The sequence below is a fragment of the Nerophis lumbriciformis genome, linkage group LG05, assembly GCF_033978685.3.
Source record: "Nerophis lumbriciformis linkage group LG05, RoL_Nlum_v2.1, whole genome shotgun sequence".
Classification (NCBI taxonomy): domain Eukaryota; kingdom Metazoa; phylum Chordata; class Actinopteri; order Syngnathiformes; family Syngnathidae; genus Nerophis; species Nerophis lumbriciformis.
In genome coordinates, this window is record NC_084552.2 from 41,131,279 (window position 1) to 41,140,111 (window position 8,833).

At 37.4% G+C, this 8,833-nt stretch overlaps 1 protein-coding gene across 4 annotated transcripts in view; it reads right to left on the reverse strand.

The window, feature by feature from the left end:
* adgra3 (adhesion G protein-coupled receptor A3) overlaps positions 1 to 7,035 on the reverse strand; it is a 200,043-nt gene extending 193,008 nt beyond the window's left edge. For 3 of the 4 annotated variants that reach the window (XM_061960322.2, XM_061960319.2, XM_061960320.2), the window contains exon 1: positions 3,651 to 3,835. The gene's annotated coding sequence lies outside the window, so the exon portion shown is untranslated. Of the gene's footprint in view, positions 1 to 3,650; positions 3,836 to 6,953 lie in introns of those variants that run through there. The other variant, XM_061960326.2, reaches the window with a different exon arrangement.
* Positions 7,036 to 8,833: the final 1,798 nt, after the last annotated feature.

The window sequence follows — 8,833 nt, forward strand, 5'->3', positions numbered from 1 at the left end:
CGGTGTGAATAAAGACATGCAAAACTGTTATTTTGTTTACTTCTTGCATGATTTGGCACTCTGGTCCATATAATTGAAACTGATATGGTTAACATTATAAGCAAAAAAATAAATATAAAATAATCACCGTTTCTGGACTTCCCTGCTCTTCCATTTCCTCTTTCATAAACAGCATAGCCTGTGTTTCCTCGTGCTCTTTCAGTATTTCCTCAAGCATATCGAGGAAAACATCCGTAGAAGAGGACGCAAATTTGAATGGTATCGCTCATCTTTTTTTCCTCTCAATTTTCTCAGTCTTTCTCCCCGAGAGGGTGCTCAGGATTTTCGGGATCGCATTTGGCTTGAGTCTCTTATACTTTTTCCATCCAAACTCCAACCAAGACGGCCAAAATTGGACGTCTTTAATGTTGTTATGGCAAGACTGGAGGGGCTATTCATCTTCAAACAAGGATTTTCCTTTTGTGACCTGACACTTCTAATGCCAAATATCTGCAATGAATTTGCGTCTGTAATCTTGTGCTAAGATTCATGTGGACGTAATTTCACCTTTTGTATTATGATTGTGTCTTTTTTTTTTTTGGTAATCTACATATTTTTTGTCCAAATCTCCTTACAAGAAATTTTAGGCAGGATAATATCATGCCGGAGCAAAAAGTGAGGAGGTAAATCTTTTTCTGCAAAGAAGATGTAAAAGAGAAGGGGGCCAAAAAAAAAATCTATAAATCAAATCCTATTACAGCACAAGAAGACACTAATCCGACCCACTCATACCCCATTCCCACTTTACCAGCTCTCTTCGTTAAGAGTGTTTAGCGGTGAGTCGCTCCCACTCCTAATCAGTGGAAATGAGCTGTTATTTAAATATTCACCTTGTGCTTAAAAATTTAAATGATCTAGTTTGACGTTTGGATATAAATTAATACAATAACAGTAATAGACACTGTTTTTTAATCGGATTTTATCATTACGACAAAGTTTTTTTTTTCTTCCTTTTTTTAAATGCATATTCTAAACATTTTGGGCCCAAATCAAGTGTTAAATTAAGTTGTATTTATGTATTATACATATTACAGCATAATGTATGTCTCATAACAGAACCTCCAACTACTAATGATGAGCGATACCACTGATTCTCTTTCCGATCCAATACCGAGTAATATTCAGGCTGGTATTGACATTACCAAACTGATACGGATACTTTGTGCAAATCTGCTAAAATGTAAGAAGTTGCATATTTCAAACTATAACATATCTCATAGCATAAAGAATACAATAGAGGTATTTATTGATTTTCAACTCTGAAGTATATTGAGGGAATGGCGTGATAAGTAAAATAATAAAAGGATTAAAAAAAAAAATAAGAAGAAGAACTATAAGAATAAAAAGTAATTCACAATTCAGTTCCATGAAGATGTTAATGTAAAGATACTATACGTGTAAACAACACTATGAAAAAAAGCATTCAATTCATTGCCTCATTCACAACTTTAGTTACTTTTTTACACTGTGTTCCACATTTCCTGTGACACGGGATTCGTTCCCAGGGATTCGAATAAAGAATCAAATCTTTTTCTTTACTATAGTTGCTTTGCAAACGGGAACCGTTTCTCAAAAAGGGATTCAAATCCATGGAATCGTTATTTTCTTATCGAACAATCGGGAGAACCGGTTTTCGAACATCATCCCTACATTTAACCAACCCTGGAAGACACTATGCAAATTAAACCAATCAGAAACAACCTAAGGTGGGTCTTGGCGTCTTTCTTTCACACGCCTCTAATTGGTTTAAATTGCATAGTGTCTTCCTTGGTTGGTTAAACATAGGCACACCTCAGATACGCACACACAGATTGTATTACACGTACACACTCTTGAATGTGCGTGCACACGTTGTATTACATGCTCACAAATCTGGATGTGCGCGCTCAAATCTTACACGGCAGATTTAACACAAAAGTCAAGTGTAAGTAGACAGCTTATCAAAGTTTTTTTTTTGGTTTAAGGACAGACAGACAATTTAAATCACACGTACGCGGATCTGAATACACAGACACGCAAATTAGTACATATGCACTAGTGATGGGTCCGGCAACACCGATGCATCGGCGCATGCGTCGAGCTCATAGAGCGAAACCCTGTGTCGGTGCGCGTATCGCTTTTAGAAAGTCACGTGACCGATCATGAGCTGTTTTGGTCACGTGACCGATACGCGAACTGTGTCGCACTGACGCCTCCTCTGTGCCCTGTGAGCGGGTCTTTTCTACAGCCGGGGAAATAATAACTAAGAAAAGAAAGCGTCTAAAATTGAATACATTAGAAAAACTCTTTTTTTTTTAAATAAAAATGTGTAAAAAAAAATAAAAAAAATTCCAGGTCCACAAGCATCCTCATTCACAACACGTTCTCTTAGATTTCCATGTTATGCTACATGTTCATATAATTTATTGACTATCTAAAAAAGACAAATAATATATTTTTATTTAAATGAAGTTATTAAATTATCCTAAATGAAATACAATGACTTGGTTAATATTATTGTATATACTAGGTCAGTGGTTCTCAACCTTTTTTCAGCAATGTACCCCCTGTGAATTTTTTTTTAATTCAAGTACCCCCTAATCAGAGGAAAGCATTTTTGGTTGGAAAAAAAAAAGATAAAGAAGTAAAATACAGCACTATGTCATCAGTTTCTGATTTATTAAATTGTATAACAGTGCAAAATATTGCTCATTTGGGGATTGTATTAGAGATCCATCTGGATTCATGAACTTAATTCTAAACATTTCTTCACAAAAAAAAAAAATCTTTAACATCAATATTTATGGAACATGTCCACAAAAAATCTAGCTGTCAACACTGAATGTTGCATTTCTTTTCACAGTTCTTTTTGACAGACATTTTAGTGACAAACCTGAGCTTGTGCTTCACTGAGTTTATGAACTTACATTCATATTTTGTTGAAGTATTATTCAATAAATATATTTATAAAGGATTTCTGAATTGTTATTTTTAGAATATTTAAAAAAAATCTCACATACCCCTTGGCATACCTTCAAGTACCCCCAGGGGTACGCGTACCCCCATTTGAGAACCACTGAAATTTGAGAACCACTGAACTAGGTCATAAAATCAGTGCCAGTTGAGTCGTTCCATAGGTTGCCTGTAGGGATTTTTAATGTCCAGCAGATGTCAGTATTTAGTGACACAGTATCGACACAGTATCAATACAGTTTTGCAATGTGTCGAAACGCTTCATGACGCCTCATCAACCCATCACTAATGTGCACACAAATTGGATTACATGTGCACAAACTGAGATACCTACAATCGAACATTAAACTTCAAACCCTAGTTACGTTGAATGAGTTTAAAGCTTCTGTGAAAGGATTGCAGTCTACCTTGTCTGTATGCACATGTGTCATGTGAGCAAGTTTTAATGTTGTAAATGTGATGTTTTATGTATTTGTTTACTGTTTTTAATGTAACCTTGCTGCTGCCCTCTTGGCCAGGTCTCCCTTGGAAAAGAGATCTTTGATCTCAATGGGATTTTACCTGGTTAAGTAAAGGCTAATAATAATACACATTTGCAAATAATTTTGCCACAATATTACTTCCATATAAAACACACACGATTTTTCCTCATTTCCTACCGTTGTTACGGTGAATCCAAAGGCGGTGTATACTTTGTCATACTCCTGTCACTTAATTGCCCCTTTCTGACTCCTTTGTTCCTTTCATTTCTGTCACAAACTTCTCCATCTCTCAGTTTGTTAGCACTGCACACGTGTGTTCACGTGTACTTACTTCTTCTACTGTGTAAAACAAGAAGCGTGTTGATTAGATTGAGCACTGCTGCCACTTAGCTGCAGGCTTGTATATTTTTCTGATATGAGTGTCGACTATGAAGGTTAACTTGTCTCTTTATTAGGAACGCTTTTTTTTTGACACTGAATTTATGAAACTGAAGTTTTTGTGTTTGAATTTTGTGAACTGAATTTTTTTACATTCAATTATGTTGACACTTAATTGCTGTTTTGCAGGACCCGTGTCACGTGACTTCAAACTTGACACCTCATTGGCTGGATCGATTGCTTTGGTCCTAATTTACCGGAAGTGAGTCTTGCTTTTTTTAAGCAGTGGATTTTTCGACACTGAATTTTGAAACACTGATTTTTTTTTACACTGAATTTTTATACACTGATTTTTTTTTTTACACTCGACTATTATACACAGATTTTACACTGGACTATTATACACAGATTTTTTACACTGAATTTTCATATAATTTTTCAGCACTGATTTTTTTTTACAGTAAATTTTTATACACTGAATTTTCATACACATAACTCTTATACAATACTTTTTTTACAATTAATTTTAAAACACTGGCTTCACGGTGGCAGAGGGGTTAGTGCATCTGCCTCACAATACGAAGGTCCTGAGTAGTCTTGGGTTCAATCCCGGGCTCGGGATCTTTCTGTGTGGAGTTTGCATGTTCTCCCCGTGACTGCGTGGGTTCCCTCCGGGTACTCCGGCTTCCTCCCACCTCCAAAGACATGCACCTGGAGATAAGTTGATTGGCAACACTAAATTGGCCCTAGTGTGTGGATGTGAGTGTGAATGTTGTCTGTCTATCTATGTTGGCCCTGCGATGAGGTGGCGACTTGTCCAGGGTGTAGAGCCTTCAGCCTGATTGTAGCTGAGATAGGCTCCAGCGCCCCCCGCGACCCCAAAGGGAATAAGCGGTAGAAAATGGATGGATGGATGGATATTTTTCTCAATGCAATTGCCAGCATAATTTGGCAAATTTAGGTCACAAAATTCAAAGGCAAACATTTCAGTTCACAAAATTCAAAGGCAAATAATTCAGTTACATAAATTCAGTGTAAAAAAAAAAAAAGCTTTCGTAATTAAGACGCATAATAACCTCCATGTTAGACACAAATAATGGGAATCCCCCCTACTACCTCACCTGACCCCCTCAGACCACTATTTGAGAAACACTGCCTTGTAGTATTTTTTTTATAGCTTAATTAGCATTATCAACATGTTTATGCACTCCAATTATTTATTAAATACAAGTAAAAAAAAATGAAACAAATTAAAAGTAATAAAATAAAATATAAAATACAGTAAAACAAATTGTTACAAAATAATTGCTTTCCACCACAGCAAAAACCAAACTATAAATAATACATAAAAATATACATACCGTATTTTCCAGGCTATAGAGAGCACTGGTATTTGAGCCGCACCCACCAAATTTTAGAAGAAATTAATATTTTTACAAATATTAGCCGCACTGGTATGAGCAATTTTTTAAATGTTTATGTACATATCTTAATTGTTTCCAAACGGTGCCTGTCACACGGCAGTAAAACAGCTGATCAAACAAAACACCGCCATGAACTCATTAGCTGCCGAAGCTAGCTCTCCAATCAGCTATACAGACTCCATAACTCCACGGTGACGTTTTGGTGAATTTAGGAAACTGCAACAATACAAAAAGAATGCTATTGTGAGTTAATAATAAATACCAACACAGATACTTGTAAACCTGTTAGCATATTAGCAGAGGTGGGTAGAGTAGCCAGAAATTGTACTCAAGTAAGAGTACTGTTACTTTAGAGATTTTTTACTCAAGTAAAAGTAAGGAGTAGTCACCCAAATATTTACTTGAGTAAAAGTAAAAAGTATGTTGTAAAAAAACTACTCAAGTACTGAGTAACTGATGAGTAACATACACACACATATCATATATATATATATATATATATATATATATATATATATATATATATATATATATATACACACGCACACACACACACACACATATATACATATATATATATATATATATACACATAGATATATACAGTATATAATTTATATTTATTTTTTTTGCCGTTTTTGTTTACATGTTAATAGTGTTTTAATGAATATACATGCATGTTTAACACATATAGATTCCTTTCTTTCATGAAGACAAGAATATAAGTTGGTGTATTACCTGATTCTGATGACTTGCATTGATTGGAATCAGACAGTAGTGATGACAAACGTCCAGGTTTTCAAATGGAGGAGAAAAAAAGTTCCTCCTTTCTGTCTAATACCACATGAAAGTGGTTGGTTTTTGGCATCTTATATGTCCAGCTTCCATATTCGTTTTTATACACTTTACAAGAAATACATTGGCGGCAAACTCCGTAGCTTGCTAGCTTGTTTGCGCAGGCTTTCGGAGACTCTTATTTTGAAAGCGCAGGCGCGATGGAGCGGCACTTTTATTGTGAAGACAGGAACTGTGCAGTCAGTCTTCAGGCTTGGTCTTTTTTCCTTCACACTTTTGATTGATTGATTGGAACTTGTATTAGTAGATTGCGCAGTACAGTACATATTCCGTACAATTGACCACTAAATGGTAACACCCCAATAAGTTTTTCAACTTGTTTAAGTCAGGTCATGTGACCCCTGGCTCTGTTTGATTGGTCCAACGTCACCAGTGACTGCATCTGATTGGTGGAACGGAGTGAACGTCCCCAGTGACAGTATTTGTTGAAACGCAGGCACTATGAAGGTCTGTCTGACAGACCAAAACAAACAAAGCGTGCATTAACAGATCGATAAAAATTAGTAGCGAGTAGCGAGCTGAATGTAGATAAAAGTAGTGGAGTAAAAGTAGCGTTTCTTCTCTATAAATATACTCAAGTAAAAGTAAAAGTATGTTGCATTAAAACTACTCTTAGAAGTACAATTTATCCCAAAAGTTACTCAAGTAGATGTAACGGAGTAAATGTAGCGCGTTACTACCCACCTCTGCATATTAGCTAATGCTAACGGCACTCGCTTGATCTCATTACGATAGCACGTACAAATATGCATGAAAACACTCCTACAGATATCACACATGATCCGGTTTCGTAAGTATGAATTGTTTTAGTTGTAAAACTTACAAATGTTGCTTGAAGTGATGAATGAAGAATCATTTGGAGCCTAAACGCTATGGACAAATACTTCCGGTTCAAGGAACGAAACATTTTCATCCTGCAGCACCTTCAGTCAGTGAACTTGTCCAAAAGATGGCGCCGTAGCACAAACCTTTTCAGTGCCTCAGTCGTATTCCATGGAAACAAAATTTTAGAATACAAAATATTGTGGCCATTAGCTAAGAAAAATCCATAAATTAGCTGGACAGTTTTAGAAGTTATAAGGGTTCAAAGTGTGGAAAAAAATAGCGGCTTATAGACTGGAAAATACAGTAATACTACTACTGTATGTGTAAAACAATATGAAAGTATATTTTAGTAATATTGATTAAAAAAAATGTCTCTATGATATCATCCTGTACCTAATGTTATGTCTCATTCCTTACTAGGCAACCCTTTTGCTTGCTCATTTAAATGCTGACCTCATCTGCGGGAGGAAAGTGATGACTCAGCAATATGAAAGAAAGTGCTGGAAAGGATGATGATATTGGACATCGCCTTGCAATCCCATCTTGTACACATTAAGTTAATTGACTGTGTATAGAATGAGATCATGTTTGAGCTCATAGAGTTTAGGTTGAGGTCACATTATTTAAAAAAAAAAAGACACAAAAAAAAGAAGAGCAATATATCAGCATCTCCTCCATGACTCCTTTCGCTGTTATCTTGCATCCCTGAGGCGCTACACCAGGACATGCAGGCCACCAGTGGGACTCCAGTAGTTAATCTCTGCGCTAGTTAAATGCCCTTGTATGGCCCTGAGCGGTAGTAGGCAGCCTTCTACTCTTTTCCTGCTTTGCTAGCTCCCCGAGGACTCGCTTTTATTGAATTACATGATGGGGAAAGAATAACTTACTTCCAGGTAGCAGCAGCCCTCTTTAGGACAACTATTACTGCTTTGTTTTTATTTGGAACCGGGCTGCAGGCCATTGTTAGGCTTTTAAACTACACCTCGCATCTATAAACTACAAGGAAGAAGGCTTCCTTGCTACAAACTTGCTTTTCTACTTTACATCTTCTAACCTACCTAGTAACCAGGGAACATTTCTTATCACGGTTATTGTGAACCAAATTATCACGATTATCATTATCACTTTTAAACGTGCTCAACATTTTTAAAAAGTACTTATAATGAAATTGTCATGGCAAGTTCTCAATTCCGCATGCCATCTGCGGCAAGCTGTACCGGCGCCTCCGCTGGCAGCACGCCAGGACACGCCCCTGCCCGCTTTGGCCGCATCGCGGCCGCACGCCGGCAGAGCTGCAAGCACTCAGCAATCTGCACACCTGGGACTAATGAAGGCAAGCAGTATAAAAACCAGCGGACCCGAGGATCCTGCGCCGGAACGTAGTTCACTCTTTGTAGTAAGCATCCCGTCTCTGGCTTCCCCCTCCTGCGTACTTGCTCTCTCCTTGTGACTTCCGCGTTCCCGTGTCTTATGTCTTTTGTGTTCCCCGCAGTGTTTTTCCTGTTCCCCGTGATCGAGCTATGTGCCTCGACTCCTCTCTGGATTTTGGACTGCCTCCCTCGATCCTCGATCCCTGCTTGGACACGAACCTCATTGCTTCTCTCCAGCCCCCGACCGGTTGCTTGCCCATGGACTGCCTTCTTGCCTTGCCTCTCTGGACTGACGAAAGATTCATCCAACACGCACTTACAACAAACACTGGTAACATTTACATTGTTAATCCTGCACATCGTTTCACACCAAACACATAGAGTAGCATACATCTCCCACACACTCATCAACGTTTTCTAATAAACCTGTTTAACCGATCCTGGTTTTGGTGTCGTCTTCTTGCTCCGCCGTAAGTAACAGAAATCTTTTAAGCAAGTTTTAATTAAA